This window comes from Lissotriton vulgaris, chromosome 9 (genome assembly GCF_964263255.1).
Source record: "Lissotriton vulgaris chromosome 9, aLisVul1.2, whole genome shotgun sequence".
Lineage (NCBI taxonomy): Eukaryota > Metazoa > Chordata > Amphibia > Caudata > Salamandridae > Lissotriton > Lissotriton vulgaris.
The window spans coordinates 670,897,935-670,918,214 of record NC_141697.1 but is presented as its reverse complement, the minus strand read 5'-3'; the positions used below and the strand labels follow the sequence as shown (position 1 = coordinate 670,918,214).

General features: G+C 45.1%; 1 protein-coding gene across 3 annotated transcripts in view; it reads left to right on the top strand.

The window, feature by feature from the left end:
* EXOC3L2 (exocyst complex component 3 like 2) overlaps positions 1-20,280 on the top strand; it is a 465,790-nt gene that overhangs the window by 98,398 nt on the left and 347,112 nt on the right. Inside the window, exon 1 of one of the 3 annotated variants that reach the window (XM_086938384.1) lies at positions 19,497-19,646. The exons of the other annotated variants lie outside the window; for them this stretch is intronic. The gene's annotated coding sequence lies outside the window, so the exon portion shown is untranslated. Of the gene's footprint in view, positions 1-19,496; positions 19,647-20,280 lie in introns of those variants that run through there. 3 annotated transcript variants of the gene reach the window in all.

Sequence of the window (20,280 nt, the reverse complement as noted above, 5' to 3'; positions counted from 1 at the left end):
CTCTAGGTTCTGTGATCAATTTCTAAAACCCCTGGTACAAGCAACCCCTTCGTACTTGAAAGACACAAAAAGTTTACTACATCTCTTGACAGACATTACATTCGAGGTCAACTCAGTCACATTAGTGACCTTGGATGTTGAAAGCTTGTACACAAGCATCCCCCAGGACGATACCATCAAAGTCCTGGGGAAGGCATTGGATTCAATCGAATGGGAATATCAAACTCCCAAAAAATTCATTATTGACTGTGCAACAATAGCACTTAAAGAAAACTTCTTCTCTTTCAAGGACAAGCTATTCCTTCAACGCTCGGGCACGTCTATGGGGAGTACCTTTGCTCCTAGTGTGGCCGGGCTGTACGTGGCGGATTTTGAAGCCCAGCACATTCTTCCTCCAACTGCAAAATTTCGGTCATCAATGCTTCTATGGAAGCGCTACATTGATGACATTTTGCTATTATGGACAGGCAATGAGAGTGATCTAAAAGCTTTCCTGTTGTGGATTAATACCTTAGACAACAACTTGAGATTCACGAATACTACAAGTAAAACTGATATTGTTTTTTTGGACGTAGTGATCACAATATCTGGCACAGGTTTAACGACAAAAACTCATCATAAACCGACAGCAAGAAATAATCTACTAGAATTTAGTAGTTTTCATCCACGCCCCCTAAAAGAAAACCTCCCCTACGGGCAATACCTGAGGTTAAGGCGGAACTGTAGTACACTCACTGATTTCAAGGAACAAGCCGCAAGCCTAACTGAAAAACTGAAAGACCGAGGATATCCCTCTGCCATCCTCAACAAAGGCTTGAAAAGAGCCAGGAATCAGCCGAGAGAAGCCTTACTAGAAGAAAAAGTCAACAATCAAGAAGCAATGCCACTTACTTGTGTGACAACATTCAATGGGCTCTCAAATTACATGAAAAAAACCATAAATAAACATTGGAGCATCGTAAAATCAGCAAAAAAAGACTGGGAAAAACCTTTGTTCTCTTTCAAAAAAGGCCGAAGCTTAAGAGATGCCCTAGTACACACCCGCCCTAAAAACAAGACTGACCCTCAAACATCTTCAGTCACTTCAGCATGGGGTCTTCCTCCCATCACAGGACATTATCCCTGTTCAGACTGTAGTATATGCCATCTCACAGAAGCCACAAAAACATTAACTTTGGAACCAGGTAAAATCTGGACACAAGTTGCCCATACAAATTGCAACTCAAATAATGTGATTTATTTGATAACCTGTCCATGTTCCTTACGCTACGTCGGCATGACTACAAGAAAGGTGAAACAGCGCATTGGTGAGCATCGGAGTAATATCCGATGCAAAAAACTAACAACAAAACTTAGCCGTCATTTTTTTGAACAAAACCATACTCCAAATGATATGAGATGGACAATAATTGAGAGAATTACAGGTACCACGAATATTCCTACTAGACTCTTTGAGAAAGAGCAACGGTGGGTGTATCGTCTAGGAACCAACATCATTGGGCTCAATGATGACATTCCATGGAATAATGTACTCAGCTAAAAGCCTCTGATTCAAATGTCCTTTAAACAACTCATGAACCATGTATGTCCGATCAACAGCGCTCCAGCTAATAACATTGCGCATAAGTAACTTTGCGCTCTCAGAATAACAGGTATATTTAAGTAGAGCTCATACAAACACACTATCCTATTCATACGATGTTACACTGGCATAATAGCAAGCCCCGTTGGAATGTTATCACCCTCAATAACTCGCAGGACAACAAACCCTAGGTTGTCTTGCAGCCGTACACTCCCTGTACTATATGGCCCGTTAGTTACGTGTCTCTCTGTAATAGAAGTTGCTATGACAACGAGTGCATCCAAGCCTCGTTTTCACCTAGTTCTAGCCGTACACTCCCTGTACTATATGGTTAATTCTGTTCCCTTCTGTAATAATATACACCAAAAACAAAAGCCTAAAAAGAAAACCTCAACCAGTAAACATCACACGAGGCTGGCATCGAGGTTTCCATGACAACCAGGATAACCAAGCCTCGGTTTGAAGGACTGGCCCGTTAGTTGCGTGTCTCTCTGAAATAGAGGTTGCTATGACAACGAGTGCATCCATGCCTCGTTTTCACCTAGTTCTAGCGACCGCGAGTGCATCCAAGCCTCGTTTTCACCTAGCTCTAGCGACCGCGCCCTCGGGATAGAACTCCCTGGCCTCGGTCTGGTAGAACCACGCCCACCCGGAAGAGCGCGAACAGCGTTTCACAGCCATTCATAAACAAACCCACCGGCCCCGTTCTTCATCGTCGGGGTCCGGTAGAGGCAGTACTAGGTGTACAAGTGGGCTGAGAGTGCTGAGGGCGTGAGTAAATCGACAGAGAGGATCGGACCAACTCCATACTATCGAGCTAAGTCAAACGCGATTCCGTATGTTTCTAGCCTATTTTCTTTTACCTTTAGGATGTGCCAGGGACACTCCAACCCCCCTCCTGAGACCCATGGTGCAGATAGCGCCAAGCTTTAAAGTGAGACCTGTTTTTACATTATACTTGCGTGCGGGGGTCACTGACTCTTTGTCTATTGATCCTCTGAAACACTGATACCATGTGATTTTAACCCCTTGAAGTCATTGATGGCTTATTTTTAATCACTATTTTTTCACCACACTTCCCAGAACTAGTTATATCTTCCCTATAGGGTATGTGGAAGGTGCTTAACGCTAGTAGTTATTCTGGGAACACGTTTGCTGCCACTTATTTGGAACACCATGAACCGTAAAAGTACTTTGGCATAGTCCTACAAATAATTGTTTGTTTGTCTTATATGTCTGTCCGTACTTTTTATTCCACAGGTGCCGAGACACTCCAAATCAGGAGTGATTTTTGGAATGAGCATTAGCTCTTCCAATTTTTTTGCACTTTAAACACTTTTATTTTTTTCACTTTCACGTCCCCAGGTTAGGGTGGGTGATTAGAGAGCCCATACCGCCGGGGTTTATCATTGTCCTGACGAATGCCTAGGTAAAATCAAACCAACACTAAGGCTGAAACATGTTGACATATTAATTTAATGCTATATCTGAATTAAACCAACCATTACCTTGGCTTTTACAATTCAGACACATAGCACCTTTATATCTGTGTCCTAGGGATCACTAATAAAAATTTTTTAGATACCCTTTAGACACTTCTTAAGTTTAAGTTTATTCATCCTCACAACACTCCCGTTACACAATACCAGCTCCGCAGTCTTCTGGCGTCGCAGCACACCGAAGAGGCACTAGGTCTCTTCGGTGGGGCCCGATGATGAAGCATGACACTGACTAGGTCAGTGTGTGAGGGCTTTCCTTCAAACCCAAATAGGGTGTGAATATCTTGAATCTGGTGGCTCCATCCAAGTGGCTTTTTGAGAGACATGAACCTCTCTTTTTTTGTTTATTGATATATAACTGGGGATTAAGAGAGTGTTCCTACACTTCCCTACCTCTCCCATTGTTTTTGAGTATCATAGCAGCGCACAGCTGTGAGAGTTTGTTTTTACTTCAGGCAAGATTACTCCTTTCCGTATCATTGCCTGTTTTACTAATCTGTTCTAGTCTCATCATGGCGAACTTAGGCTTGACATATTCAGAATCTGAGATAGAGGAACTAATGTCCGACCCCACTCTATTTGCAGATCCCCACATCTCCCAAGCTATAGCTAATACTACAGAATGGGATAACCTTACTGAAAAAAAGCGTGAGCATATCCGGACTATCCTACATGGTACTATCATGAAACAATACTTGATTGCCAATGCAGCACCGAGAGGTTTACTAGTCACGAATGCCCCCCGCATCTTCCTCAATGACGAAACATTTAGAAAAGATTGGGCCATGATAGCATGGCATTGTACGCGTGACTGGTTGGTCCTAATCGTAAAAACAGCATTCAGATTATCTGAGGCATTAATGATTGAAATCAGAGAGACTGAATCAACCTTCAAAGCCACAATAACTGGCTATAAGAAAAGGCTGGACGAAATAAACAGTGAAATGAAAGAGTATAAGGATAATCTCATGCAATCTAAAGCTACAAAATTCCAAAAGGATCTAAAAAAATTTTCTTTTGAGTCAGTATATCCTTACTCTGCAGCCACTTTTGTCCCACCAACCAAAAATGCAAATAAATCAGATCAATCAGATGACAACTCCTCCGATACCAGTGGATCAAGTAACGATTCTGCCCAAAAAACAAGAAGAAGAGGGAACCGGGGGAACAGGAACAACAGAGGAAGACCGGGCTACACGAATTACCATCAACAGTGGCAACCACCACAAATGGAGATGGGCCCGACTGCCTACCCTTATCAACAACCCCAATATCCCTTCATGGGTTGGAACCCAGCATTCATGCCTCCTATCCATTTTCAAAATCAATTCAGGCAGCCTTTTTTAGAGAGTGGCCGGAGAGGAAGAGGCAGGAGGAGAGGCAACAACAACAACAGAGTCTCCTGGACAGAGGACGACTCAGTGTCGAACCACACGCGCAGCAATGCCCAACAACCAGGAACGAGCGGACTGTAAGTCTAGTGACCAATCTGTCCAAACGTATCCTGTCACCAATGGAGAACCAAGTTCTAGAAAAAGGCCTAGGTTTCGTCCCCACAGCAAGACCCGATAAATTTAGACTCCATTGTGAACTCGCCGGGTTCTTTCGGAAATTGAAACTAAAGGCCTTCTTTGAAGGAAAGACAGATCTAAATGAAGCAATCAGGAAAGGAGATACAGGGCTTAGACCTAACTCAACATTCATCCCTCCTCCGCACACGGTACCAGCAGCCATCACGGCTTTTGAACAGGCAGTCTTCAAGGATTTGGAGGCTAGCCAGAACCCCAAAGTATTTGGAAATTTCACCACAGCGGAATTCAGGGCACTAGAAGCTCTACAAAATGACAATTCTATAACCATAAAACCAGCCGATAAAGGTGGTGGTATTGTCATATTAAACACCAATGATTATGAAAAAACCTGTGAGGATCTTCTAAATGACAACAGGAACTATACTCAATTAATGACTGATCCCTCTCCTGATCTAACGAAAAGGATCACTGCCTTAGTCAAAAAGGCTGCAGACAATGATCACATTTCCAAAAATGAAGCAGAGTTCCTTAATACCAATGACAACATTATTCCATATTTCTACACACTGCCCAAACTACACAAGAACCGGTTACCACCACCAGGTCGCCCAATTGTATCCGGGATCGGATCAATTTTGGAACCTCTCTCTAGGTTCTGTGATCAATTTCTAAAACCCCTGGTACAAGCAACCCCTTCGTACTTGAAAGACACAAAAAGTTTACTACATCTCTTGACAGACATTACATTCGAGGTCAACTCAGTCACATTAGTGACCTTGGATGTTGAAAGCTTGTACACAAGCATCCCCCAGGACGATACCATCAAAGTCCTGGGGAAGGCATTGGATTCAATCGAATGGGAATATCAAACTCCCAAAAAATTCATTATTGACTGTGCAACAATAGCACTTAAAGAAAACTTCTTCTCTTTCAAGGACAAGCTATTCCTTCAACGCTCGGGCACGTCTATGGGGAGTACCTTTGCTCCTAGTGTGGCCGGGCTGTACGTGGCGGATTTTGAAGCCCAGCACATTCTTCCTCCAACTGCAAAATTTCGGTCATCAATGCTTCTATGGAAGCGCTACATTGATGACATTTTGCTATTATGGACAGGCAATGAGAGTGATCTAAAAGCTTTCCTGTTGTGGATTAATACCTTAGACAACAACTTGAGATTCACGAATACTACAAGTAAAACTGATATTGTTTTTTTGGACGTAGTGATCACAATATCTGGCACAGGTTTAACGACAAAAACTCATCATAAACCGACAGCAAGAAATAATCTACTAGAATTTAGTAGTTTTCATCCACGCCCCCTAAAAGAAAACCTCCCCTACGGGCAATACCTGAGGTTAAGGCGGAACTGTAGTACACTCACTGATTTCAAGGAACAAGCCGCAAGCCTAACTGAAAAACTGAAAGACCGAGGATATCCCTCTGCCATCCTCAACAAAGGCTTGAAAAGAGCCAGGAATCAGCCGAGAGAAGCCTTACTAGAAGAAAAAGTCAACAATCAAGAAGCAATGCCACTTACTTGTGTGACAACATTCAATGGGCTCTCAAATTACATGAAAAAAACCATAAATAAACATTGGAGCATCGTAAAATCAGCAAAAAAAGACTGGGAAAAACCTTTGTTCTCTTTCAAAAAAGGCCGAAGCTTAAGAGATGCCCTAGTACACACCCGCCCTAAAAACAAGACTGACCCTCAAACATCTTCAGTCACTTCAGCATGGGGTCTTCCTCCCATCACAGGACATTATCCCTGTTCAGACTGTAGTATATGCCATCTCACAGAAGCCACAAAAACATTAACTTTGGAACCAGGTAAAATCTGGACACAAGTTGCCCATACAAATTGCAACTCAAATAATGTGATTTATTTGATAACCTGTCCATGTTCCTTACGCTACGTCGGCATGACTACAAGAAAGGTGAAACAGCGCATTGGTGAGCATCGGAGTAATATCCGATGCAAAAAACTAACAACAAAACTTAGCCGTCATTTTTTTGAACAAAACCATACTCCAAATGATATGAGATGGACAATAATTGAGAGAATTACAGGTACCACGAATATTCCTACTAGACTCTTTGAGAAAGAGCAACGGTGGGTGTATCGTCTAGGAACCAACATCATTGGGCTCAATGATGACATTCCATGGAATAATGTACTCAGCTAAAAGCCTCTGATTCAAATGTCCTTTAAACAACTCATGAACCATGTATGTCCGATCAACAGCGCTCCAGCTAATAACATTGCGCATAAGTAACTTTGCGCTCTCAGAATAACAGGTATATTTAAGTAGAGCTCATACAAACACACTATCCTATTCATACGATGTTACACTGGCATAATAGCAAGCCCCGTTGGAATGTTATCACCCTCAATAACTCGCAGGACAACAAACCCTAGGTTGTCTTGCAGCCGTACACTCCCTGTACTATATGGCCCGTTAGTTACGTGTCTCTCTGTAATAGAAGTTGCTATGACAACGAGTGCATCCAAGCCTCGTTTTCACCTAGTTCTAGCCGTACACTCCCTGTACTATATGGTTAATTCTGTTCCCTTCTGTAATAATATACACCAAAAACAAAAGCCTAAAAAGAAAACCTCAACCAGTAAACATCACACGAGGCTGGCATCGAGGTTTCCATGACAACCAGGATAACCAAGCCTCGGTTTGAAGGACTGGCCCGTTAGTTGCGTGTCTCTCTGAAATAGAGGTTGCTATGACAACGAGTGCATCCATGCCTCGTTTTCACCTAGTTCTAGCGACCGCGAGTGCATCCAAGCCTCGTTTTCACCTAGCTCTAGCGACCGCGCCCTCGGGATAGAACTCCCTGGCCTCGGTCTGGTAGAACCACGCCCACCCGGAAGAGCGCGAACAGCGTTTCACAGCCATTCATAAACAAACCCACCGGCCCCGTTCTTCATCGTCGGGGTCCGGTAGAGGCAGTACTAGGTGTACAAGTGGGCTGAGAGTGCTGAGGGCGTGAGTAAATCGACAGAGAGGATCGGACCAACTCCATACTATCGAGCTAAGTCAAACGCGATTCCGTATGTTTCTAGCCTATTTTCTTTTACCTTTAGGATGTGCCAGGGACACTCCAACCCCCCTCCTGAGACCCATGGTGCAGATAGCGCCAAGCTTTAAAGTGAGACCTGTTTTTACATTATACTTGCGTGCGGGGGTCACTGACTCTTTGTCTATTGATCCTCTGAAACACTGATACCATGTGATTTTAACCCCTTGAAGTCATTGATGGCTTATTTTTAATCACTATTTTTTCACCACACTTCCCAGAACTAGTTATATCTTCCCTATAGGGTATGTGGAAGGTGCTTAACGCTAGTAGTTATTCTGGGAACACGTTTGCTGCCACTTATTTGGAACACCATGAGCCGTAAAAGTACTTTGGCATAGTCCTACAAATAATTGTTTGTTTGTCTTATATGTCTGTCCGTACTTTTTATTCCACAGGTGCCGAGACACTCCAAATCAGGAGTGATTTTTGGAATGAGCATTAGCTCTTCCAATTTTTTTGCACTTTAAACACTTTTATTTTTTTCACTTTCACGTCCCCAGGTTAGGGTGGGTGATTAGAGAGCCCATACCGCCGGGGTTTATCATTGTCCTGACGAATGCCTAGGTAAAATCAAACCAACACTAAGGCTGAAACATGTTGACATATTAATTTAATGCTATATCTGAATTAAACCAACCATTACCTTGGCTTTTACAATTCAGACACATAGCACCTTTATATCTGTGTCCTAGGGATCACTAATAAAAATTTTTTAGATACCCTTTAGACACTTCTTAAGTTTAAGTTTATTCATCCTCACAACACTCCCGTTACACAATACCAGCTCCGCAGTCTTCTGGCGTCGCAGCACACCGAAGAGGCACTAGGTCTCTTCGGTGGGGCCCGATGATGAAGCATGACACTGACTAGGTCAGTGTGTGAGGGCTTTCCTTCAAACCCAAATAGGGTGTGAATATCTTGAATCTGGTGGCTCCATCCAAGTGGCTTTTTGAGAGACATGAACCTCTCTTTTTTTGTTTATTGATATATAACTGGGGATTAAGAGAGTGTTCCTACACTTCCCTACCTCTCCCATTGTTTTTGAGAACCGCATAAACATGACAACTTTGCTCCCTTCAGAAGAAGGAGTATATCTCCAGAGTTGTGTGAAAACAATAGATAGCTATTTCACTCAGTCAATCGTGCATGCTTAGTTTCACCAGAGTGCAGAGAAATAGAGAGACGGGCGTTTTCAATAAAAGTTGTTATTTATTGAGCAGTCTTCGTTCTCATGCAAGAGAAATGAATTGCCACAATTGCAATACTTGTCATAAAGTAAAGTGCGTACAGTAAAAGGATTATTATGAAATAATACTGTAAAAGCATTTATATGGTTTCTGAGCCATATGATACTTAAAACTGATTAAATATATACAGTTACATACAATGATAAAAGTTGACTAAACGTACTCAACTGGTGTTTCTAAAACACGCCTACCCCGGTGTACCTAACCTAAGCCTAGTACATGGGAAGGAGTAAGTGATCTGCAGTTTAAGTTCAGTTAGTTTTGCCAAGAATCTGAATCAAGAATTCTCTATGGGTCTAATCAGCTCCGTACCTTGGTTTTAGAATGAAGGAGGTCTTGTATCTCTTTCTCAGGACTCGATCTCCCAGCAACCCGCAAGGGTGACTGGAAACACTGGAGCTGGATTTCTCGGCAGGAGAAAAGACAGCGCCTCCCTGAGTGCGTTGAATGGGAGGGTCGGCTTCCTTCGGCACTCGCATCAGCTGGGCTTTGGGTAAGTAGATAGCCGCTCTGCTCCAAACCACTGTGCGTTGCTTAAGGCAAATGCTGGTATATTTATACCTGGAAGGTGCCGTGTTTGACGTAAGGTTGGACATAAGACGTCACTAAGAACTGTCACTAAGACCTGGCAGTTCTTTCAGGACTCTCAGGAGTTTTAGGACAAATCAAAACAAAGCAGGGTGAATTCCCGGGCTGCTGGAGGCTTGGTTTGTTTAAAGAACGTGTTGTACTTTCTAGAAGTCTAGGGAAGTAGCCTTGCCGTATTTGGACTGCATTGGTTATGACTAAATATGGATATGATTCTTATGCCTTTATAAGGATATGATTTGTTATAACCACATAAGGGCATAAATCTGGAATATTTAATTAGGGTCCTAGATACGTTCACAACAAGGTGATCTAAAAGGCCATCAACACCCAGCTGCAAAACTTCACCGAAGCCATCAATGTCCTGGACATGTATCAATCTTGATTCCGCAAGAACCACACCACTGAGACCACCCTACACGCTTTCACCAATGAAATCCGCTCCCTCCTCGACCAGGGCCAAATGGTAGCCCTCATCCTGCTGGACTTCTCAGCTGCCTTCGACACCGTCTCCCACCGCACAGTAGCCAACAGACTCCACGACGCCGGGATCCGCGGACAGGCTCTTGACTGGTCATGCTCATTTCTCACAGGCAGAACCCAGAGAGTCAGACTACCGCCCTATCTCTCAGAACCACCAGAAACCAGATGTGTAGTGTCCCAGAGATCCTCTCTCAGCCCCAACCTATTCAACATCTACATGGCCCCCTAGCAACAATTGTCAAAAAACACAGGCTCAACATCGTCTCCTACACCGACGACACCCAGCTCATCCTCTCCCTCACCAAAGAACCCAACATCAGCAGGTACAACTTCCAACAAGGGATGAAAGCCGTTGCCACCTGGATGAAAAAGAGCTGCCTGAAACTTGACTCTGAGAAAACAGAAGTCCTTATCCATGGCTCCACCCACTTCATGTGGGACCACACTTGGTGGCCCCCCACCCTCAAACCCCCCCCACCCTGATGGACCACGCACTAAACGTCGACATCATACTTGACTCATCACTCATGATTAACCAATATCGTATCCTCGGCCTGCTTCAACACACTCTGCATACTTCAAAAAAGGTTCAGATGGATCCCTTTCGATTCAATCATGAAATGCCTTCATCAGTAGCAGACTGGACTACTGCAATGCCGTCGATGCCGGAATCAACAAGAAACTTCTTCGCAAACCCCAGACCATCCAGTACGCTGCAGCTAGACTAATCCTAGACATACCCAGTCACAACCACATCACCCAATCCCTCTGCAACCTCCACTGGTTTCCCACCGAAAGAAGAATAACCTTCAAGCTCCTCACTCACGCATACAAGGACCTCCACAACATCAGACCTACATACCTAAATGATCGCCTCTCCTTTCACACACCCAAGAGACCCCTCCAATCAGCTGACCTCTCTCTAGCCACCATGCCACACATGTACAAGACCAGAATGGGAAAAAAGTGTTCTTCTCCTACCTTGCAGCGAAGGCCTGGAATGACCTCCCCTCCTCCTCCAGCAAGTCCCTGCACTGCTCCAGTTCAGGAAGGACCTCAATACATGGCTCTTCGGATCACCCCAGCACTCAACTGAGCCATGCCTTCCCTCCCCCTAGCGCTTTGAGACCCTCGCGGGAGAGTAGCTGCGCTTTACTAACCCTGATTGATTGATATGGTCTGCACAGGAAATTATTTGATCTAATGCAGGACCTCTGAGGCATGAATATGATGGAACACACTGAGAAGAAAATTAGAGTAACCATACTACTAATGGTCGATGAACAGAAGGCTGTCAGGGATCACAATATCATACAAAGCAATACTGAAGGAAAATAAAAACTGGCCTACTGGTCCCTGTGGGACCTGGCTCAGTGATGAGGAAAGAGACTTAGTCAGATAGAAGTGGAGGGTGGTATTAAATAATGCTCCCACTACATCCCAAATTGACGGCGTTCATACTTGCAATATACTGTTTTTTACAGAAGCCCTAAGAGTATTAGGGAGATATACACCAGTGCACCCAATTGCTCTCCTTAGTGTGGAGTTGAGGAAGCAGGTTTTTCTCTTGTGTTGTGGGATTGCCCGCACCTAGTGAATTATTGGCATGACATAGGGCGAGGGAAAATTTTATGTGGAGATCGAACATCTTCACTCCAGAAACATGCTGGCTAGGCATTCTGCTACTTCTATACTGATAAAGATCATGGTAAGTTTAAGATGTATAGATTTGGCGTCAGTACTCAATCAATCATGGGTTTGTTAAAGTACGACTACTCACCCGTAAGAGTCTCAAGGCGCTGGGGAGGAGGGGAGGAGGGGAGGTACAGATTCCAGTCCATCAAGGAGGGCGTCTGAGGAAGAGCCAGGTTTTGAGGTTTCTCGTGAAGATGGGGAGTGATGATGTCTGCCTGAGGAGGAGCGTGAGAGCGTTCCATGCTCTGGCCATGAGGAAGGAGAAGGAGCGGCCTCCTGATCTTGTCTTTCTGGCGTGGGGACCACGGCGTAGAGAGCAAAGCTGATCGTAGGGTTCTTTGGGGTGTGTGGAAGTTGATTCGGCTTTTGAGGTATGCGGGTCCGGTGTTGTGGAGGGCTTTTGTGTGCTTGGGTGAGGGTCTTGAAGGTGATTCTAGACTCGATGGGGAGCCAGTGGAGTGTGCGCAGGTGTTGGGAGATGTGGCAGTGTTGTGGTAGGTTGAGGACCAGTCTTGCAGCGGCGTTCTGGATTTTTTGCAGCTTGCGGGTGAGGTTTTCGTTTATTACGGCATAGAGTGCGTTGTCGTAGTTAAGTCTGCTGGTGACAAGAGCGTGGGTAAAAAATGTTCTATGCTCGAGGGGAATCTATTTGAAGGTCTTACGTAGGAGGCGGAGGATGTAGAAGCAGGAGGATGTGACAGAGTTGATCTGGCGGTCCATTTTGAGCTTGGAGTCTAGGATGATTCCAAGGTTGCTTTTGTGGTCTGTGTTGGTGGGTGGGCTACATATGGCGGGGGTCTACCAGGTGTCCTTCCAAGCATCAGGGTTTGGGCCCATGATGAGTACTTCTGTTTTGTCAGAGTCGAATTGTAGGCAGCTGCTTTTCCAAGGGTTTCTTCAAGAGGGGGTTGATCTTGGCGTGTTTCCAGTCATCGGGGAAGGAGGCGTTCTTCAGGGATCGGTTGATTTTCCAGGGATCGGTTGATTTTGTGGTGGAACATAGGTGCAATGGTGTCGGCGGCTCTGTTAAAAATGTTGTGGGGCAGGGATCGTTGTGGGACCCGGTGTGGATTGACTTCATCGTCTTCAGTGTGTCTTCGGTGGTGAGGGCTGTCCAGCTGTCAATCGTTGGCTTCAGGATGTCGGGGTGGCTTGCGGGGGTTTCGTGTGTTGGATGTCTTCGACAGAGTTGTCATAGATGTTCTGATTTTTCGGTGGAAGAAGGTGCTGAGGTTGTTGCAGAGCTCTTATGAGGGGGGAATATCAGTCGACTCACTGGAGGGTTGGGCGAACTTCTTGATGATGTTAAAGAGCTCTTTGCTGTTGTGTGCGTGGGTGAAGATTTTGTCTTCAATCGCAGTTTTCCTTGTGTTTCAGATGAGCTGGTAGTGGGTGGTGGTGATGGCTTTGAAGTTGTTGTAGGATTCTGTGGAGTTGGAGTTCCTCCAGGTCTTCTCGAGGAGGCAGCAGGTGCACCTGGACTCTCAGAGTTTGAGTGTAAACCATCTGGCCTTCTTGGTGTGTGCGTTCTTGTTCTTCTTGAGGGGGGCTATGGTGTTGACGCTGTTGGCGATCCATCTGTGTAGAATTTGGGCAGCGGTGTTGGGGGTGTCGTCTTCTGGGGCGGTCGTGGTGGAGTTGCTCAGTGAGGAGGTGAGCTGGTCTTCAGTGATATTTGTCCAGTTTCTTTGTGGGAGCAGCTGCTGGTGTCTGTGGCTGGTGGGTGCTCTGAAGGTGAAGTGGATGCAGGGCTTTAAGTGGGCCGGGTCTCACTGTGTCTGAGCACCAGCAGTTTTTTAAAGGGGGTCTCGATCGGGCTCTGTTTGGTGCCCTGGCACAAGCAGTCCGTGTTTTTGCGAGTGTTATAGGGGAAGGGAAATCCTCTAAAGAGAGTCATTTTCTCTCTGGATTTCCCTTCTCTTTTTGAAACTCAGCAGCAGTAACATTGTCGTGGTGTCAACAGGGCTTTTAGTGGAAGCGTTTTCAATGTTGTATACAAGCCATAGTTGTGGCTTATTTATCTTATGCAACTTACAACTTTTGACAAAGCCAAAAGTGCTGACTTGTTGTAAGTATGATGTTACTTGTTGTGTCATATATCTGGATGCAATGACAGAAACAGCAAAATACCAGCCGGGTGGCACACAATGCTAAGCACACATTTTTAGCTTACGTGTTTTTAAGCCATGCCCTCAATTACATTGACCACGCCCCTTTGAGAGACCCCCCAGTTTTTTTATCCAACTTAAAGCCCTGAGTGGATGCATCAATGGTCTGCCAAGGGAGTTCGGTGGTGCGGCTGAAAGTGATGGAGTTTCCTGTTGTGAAGAGGTGGTCAAGGGTGTGTCCGGCTGAGTGCGTGGGTTCAGTCACAAGTTTTGCTGTAGTCCAATGTTGGGGAGGTTATCCAGGAGGGATGTGGTGTTGTGGTCTAGTTGGTTGTCGAGGTGGAAGTTGAGGTCTCCCAGCAGGGTGCAGTTGGTGGATGAAATGCCATTTGGGGAGTTGATGTCTGTGATGTAATTGGCGAATGGTCCATGGGGTCCAGGGGGTTGGTAAATGAGGGTTTCCCGGAGGGTGGTGGTAGGACTGGCCAGTATCTTGAAGTGCAGGTGTTCCATCAGGTCTGTTGGCTCATCGGGTAGTGTGTTCAGGCGGAGGATGGATTTGTGGACTATGGCGATTCCTCCTCCGGGGTGGGAGTGGCCGTCCTTCCTGGAGATCTTGTATCCTTGGGTAATGGCTATGGCGATGTCAGGTCCCACGGTGGTTTTGGTCCAGGTTTCTGGGAAGAATGCTACGTCTGGGGCGGTGCTGTTGAGGAGGTCCCAGATTTCAGTGGCGTGTTTGTGGAGTGATCTGACGTTGAGGAGGATGCATTGTAGGGTCTTTGGTTCAGGTGTTTTTTGCAGGCGGGTTGTCCTCACCTGTGTTCCTGGTGGTGCTGTAGGTGTGCCGGCATCGGTGACAGCTGAAGGGTTCGTGGGTGTCGGCTGGTGATGCTAGCTTGCAGTTATTGTTGTGGCCTGGGTTGAGCATGTGGAGTGTCGCTCTGTCATAGCGTTGGCGCTGCGGAGGTCCAGGATTCCTGGCGCTGATCATGGTCTGGTGGCGACGGGCGCAGATGGGCTTGCTTTACTGGCTAATGATAACCGCAAGCCCCCCCCACATGATTCCCCAAATTATTATTGTTAAATATATTACTGGTAGATAGAGCAGAGTTGCAAATATCCATATATGGCGTTAAAATTCTCCGAATATGATTGCAGTGGTAATTGAAAACCCCCAAATGACCATAGCTGCCTAACCCCAGGACTTCCAGAGCAAGTTCCCAACTGTTTCATATGTTTAGAGTATTTTGTGGGTATTTTTTCTCTTGCATTAAACCTTTGCTTTTTTCTTTTGTCCTCTGGTAGTGCTACTGGTCTCTACTACAATCGTTTATAGCACAAATGGGATGTTTATTGACTCCTACAGGCATTGTCGAAAGGCGTCGGAGAGACACCTATCGATGAGTGCTGTCTGTTGCAAATTGCACTTGTTGCATGAAAACCAATTGGAGCAATATTAAAAATGCATGTATGAATATAGGGGCATATGTATGAAGCCCATTTCCGAACAGGAAAAAGCCTATAGGGATGTATCATCCCAAAAGGCTCTTGCAAAATAGGGAATCGCAAAATTTGTGATTTGTGATGTGCAAATGCACTTAAGGATTCGCAAATAGCGATTCCTTAAATGCGATGTAGAAAGCACCTAAGTTGTGTGATTTCTCCTTAAGAAATCGCAAATTACCACCAACTTCAAGTTGTTAGTAATTTGCGATTTCTTTGAAAAATGCACTTTTTGGCATTTTTCAAAGTGCCATGTGGCGCGCATACATGCCCTTAGGGCATGCATGTGCGCCACATGGGCACACATGCTCATTTCAGGGGTGCAGAAGGGTGTCTTTATGACATCCTTGCACCCTTGAAATTGCATTCGCAATTTGCGAGTAACTAATGGGTACTCGCAAACTGCGAATGGCTTCCCATTTCTAATGAATGGGAAGGTATTCCTTAATTGCGATTTACAATTTGCGAATCGCAATTAAGGAATGTCAAGGAATCGCAAACTATCTGCACATTTTTTATTACATCCCGTTTTGCGATTTCAAATAGCGATTCTCTAAAAATCTCTATTTGAGAATCGCAATTACGGTATTTGATACATACACCCCATAATCCCTTAACACTTTCTTTAATTGGTAGCTGGTTGTGATGTGGCCGCCGCCATTTCTGTTACCCGGAAGGGGTAACGATGGACCGCCCGGTGTATATATACCAGGTGTTAATTGTTTGTTCATTAGGGGTGGGGTTTATTTACTAAATAAAAGATGCTTGGTGTGACCAGGATATGAACAGTCTACTTCCTGTGTCTTTGGATTCACTGACCTCGACATAACATTTTTGGTGACAAAGGCGGTGTTCCTGTGTATCCTGTTATCCTGTTCCTTGCGGTGCCTGCTGCCTTTTGTCTTCATGCTACTTCCAGGGTCCTTCCCTCTTATTGTTGCTGGTGGCGCCTTTGTGATTTTGCCTCGTTTCTTCCTGGGAGCTTGCCTTGCTTCCTTGGTTCGCTGTTCGGCTGCCCCGGCGTATGAAATCACTTAGCGTTAGGGTGACCAACCGTCCGTAAATTTCACGGACTGCCCGTTATTTTGGCCCTTGTCCGTTGTCCGTGAGTATTTCTTTCACGGACGCCTTTTGTCCGTAATTTTGGGGGTGGCAGCAGGCTGTGCCAGCTTGCACTTCTCTGAGGCAGCAGCAGCCCCTCCCCGACCTCGCTCAGTCTTTGTACGGGCCCATTGTCATTCTGATTGGAGATGTGTGGAGAAGTGTGGCTCAATGGCTAGAGCGGCAGACCCTGATGCAGAGGTCTAGCCCAGGACCAGGGTTCAATTCCCCGGCTTGGCGGGTCTTGGACTCAAAATTCCACGGACCTGATAATTCTCGCCTCAGTGCCTATTCTAATCATGGAGTCCCACTCTGCAACTCTGGGCAATAGCTTGTGTAATCTCCACAACAGCCCCCACAACACTAAGGATGCCTGGCCTCCACCCTGGGGGTGCCCAGGAGTGGACGCCTCACAGGGAAGAAAGCCGGGACGGGTTCCACAGCGGTATTCGTACAAGCGCCTTGAGACCCTTGCGGGTGAGTAGTGTGCTATACAAGTATCAATTTACATTTTACTTTTTTTTTTTTTTTTAAAGAATGACAATGGGCCAGAGATGTAAGGAAGCACGGGGTGGGGGGCGTGTGGAGGATGTCAGAAAAGTGTTTTGTGGCCCTTCCTTTGATCTGTGACTCGCAGATCAGCACAGGGCAGGATAAAAAACAAGTAAATAAGGCTAGAATAATCACTGTAACACAGCATAAGTGTGTGGGAGGTGGGGGCCGCAGAGGGGCAGGGGGTGCCGAAGTAGCCAATAGGGGCGACAGAAAGAAAATTATGATAATGGTAAGTAAAAAAAAAGCACAAGGCAAATAGAGGGAGAAAGCGAAGGAAGAATAGAATGCAAATACTGAAAGAATGCTGGAAAGAAAGAGAAATATTTAGATTTAACAATGGAAGGAAGGACAAGAGGATGATCAAATGGAAAAATGGAACACAAATGAATGTTAATGTGGAATATGGAAATATGAAAAGAAAATGAAATATGATTTTAAAGATTAGAGAGAGACTGAGACTAAATGAAAGGATGCACAGACAGAAAGAAAATAAATGGAGGATGTAAAGAAGAAATTAGATGACAAAGGTGGATAGAAAGAAGGACATAAGGAAAGAAAGAAAATTTAAAGACGGAAAGAATAAAAGACAAACATCAATATAGGTAAATGCACTTTTTGACAAAGTTTCTTTCCTGCTGTAAAAAGCATAATTTTGCATTATTTTTGCAAACTTTTACCAGGGGAACAATTTTCACAGACTTCAAAATGATAGACCAGGATAGCTCACTTTGCTCCTTTATTTAGTGCCATATAAAGTGTGGGTATTTTATTTTTCTGGCTAATCCCTTGAAATGGGCCCTTGTGTAGTTACAGCGTATGGCGTGCCGTCCTCTGCATAGGCCTAGGACACTGCATGCTGCTTTTGTGGAAGAGCCGTGCTGGAGAACTAAGCTACATTTTGAAATATCCGACAGGATGAAAGGCAAAGACTTCTGAGTACTTTGCACTACTGCAATTTTTGGGCCATAACAAAAATGTCTCTTTAACTCTGGTGATTAATGTATCTCTTTGAGAGATCTGAGGTTTCACTAATCCCGGTTTTGACTCATCATAACGAAGCATAGAGGCATAATGCGCCTCTTGTAAGGCGCAAAGTGTAACATGCGGAGTAAAGTATTTATTTGTATTAGAATTGTAAAGACAACCCCAACCACTTTTTTATGTGTTATATCCTCAGTTTGTATTTCCGGGTCACTGGAATTGTGCAATTATGCGGCTTCAACAGTTTTCGTATGATGGATGGATTTGTCACATGTGCCACATAATCCATCATTAGCTGAATATATCTGAAAATTCTAATTTAAAAACGGTTGCTACCTCAAATGGTTAAAAAATAATGAAAAGGGCAGTGATGTATTGCAAAGGCCCTTTGTAAAGGTTGACTGGTCACCTTCCTTTGCATATTACTATATTTGGGTGTTATACAGGTACTAATGAGGTGCAACCTATGACCAGAAAGTATTGAAATGTACACAAATTAGAAAAAATTATGGTAATACTATGACAAAATTTGCAGCATTACGCTGCATAAGTTCCCTTTTCTTGAAAAAGTAATTTAATCAACCCTGCAGCATAATTCAGCCCTCCCTGCTGCATAATTCCAGTGACCCTGCATATAGTACCTAACAGTATTGATGCCTTGTGACTCCGACACCTTGTAGCCCTCCTTGCCTTAAGTAACATTTCCTATACATTGATTTACATACTTATATGAGTCATTGTCTCTGAACAATAAGTGTGTGAGCTGAAGCGCTCAACACCCTACATTGGGCGGAGCAGTACTGTAAAATAAATGACATACACATGAGCGAGGGTCTATTTAGCGATGAGGGGTACCATGGGAGGTGGATAGTGAGGGAATCTGTGCTCAGCTTGTAGGACATTGTCACCCTGGCCCTGTGTCCTTCCCAAGAACAATATCCTCCCACTTACATTCTTTGTGTGTTTCATGAAAGGGTACGGCCGCGAATGTGGGCCACGCCCTGTGAATCTGGGCCACGCCCCGCGAATGTGGGCCACACCCTGCAAATGTGGGCCACGCCCCGCGAATGTGGGCCACTTTTTTCGTCAGTGCCCGGTCCAAATTGTGATCCCAATCCGACCCTGCCTATGCCAGTTGGTCTCCCTACTTATCCTATATATCTGTCACCAAAAAATGTGGCAGTAGGTTTCTCTCTGGAAACCAAGGAGTGAATGATAATGTGCCCTACACCTCTCTTAACTTTCTCGGTAAGACGCAAAATAGTGAGAGTGCGAGCGAGACACGAAAGAAAGTGGTAGGGCTAGATTGCAAATGTAATTCGCCCAAAGCTCCACGTAGGTTAGCCCATCTACCATGCCAGAGACGAATAAATAAAGGCGTTAAAATAACGGAGCTTTGTGTTGAACTTGTGCATGAGGGTTTATTGACATAAAAGCAGGTTGCACTCATCCCTGTCATGGCTGGAGGCGATGTTGCATCGGTGAAGGTGGAGAGATGTGTGATAGGCAGGTGGAGGAGGCAGGACTTGGGAGGAGTTACCTCTGAGAGCGCAGCCTTTCGCCTCCCTGCCGCCAGAGCTCAACGGAGCTGACGGCCTGCTTTTCAGTGCCGTCTAGCTGCCTGCCAGAGGAGTCTCGACATGGAGCAGTGCTATGAAGAGAGGTGGGGAGTCCAGGTAGGGAGCGCCTGACGCCTCGTGTGTTTCACATGCGTTATAATTGACCGTGGTCCGTGGGTCTGTTGTTGTCTGATTTGTGATTAATGGGACAATTTCAGTCTGGTTCAAGCCTGAGGTGTTCTTGCTAATCACTGTATCAGTCTTCTTTATTGTATAACCCCTCTGCCTTGTTTGTTTTATTTAGCGTTTGAGTCGATCAAAAACCACAAAGGGGCCTGTCCACTTAGCCAATGCTGCCAACCTATGTCAACCTAGGTCCGCTTCTATCCGTCGCGCTCCTTTAATTCACCACACTCTGCTAAGCACTGCGCCATACCCAATACTAACGGAACACTCCGGCCACACATCCTTCCGCATGGTGTAGCAGCATCCTACCTGCGTGCCAGCACGTCAGCAGCCCACCTGCGGTTTAAGTACTATATAAATGCTACAATAACGTACATTTATGGTAGAACCAGCTCTGTTTTTGTTTATGAGTTTGAGAACAGCACTAACGGTCGTTGTTATTTAAACTACCGTGCAGTGTCAAATAATAAATCTCATCTGTTGTCTGGCAATTATGTGAAAAGACAATGGCCGTGGCTGAATAACTCGTTGGACTGTCCCTGTCAGGAATATTCCCGAACAAGCA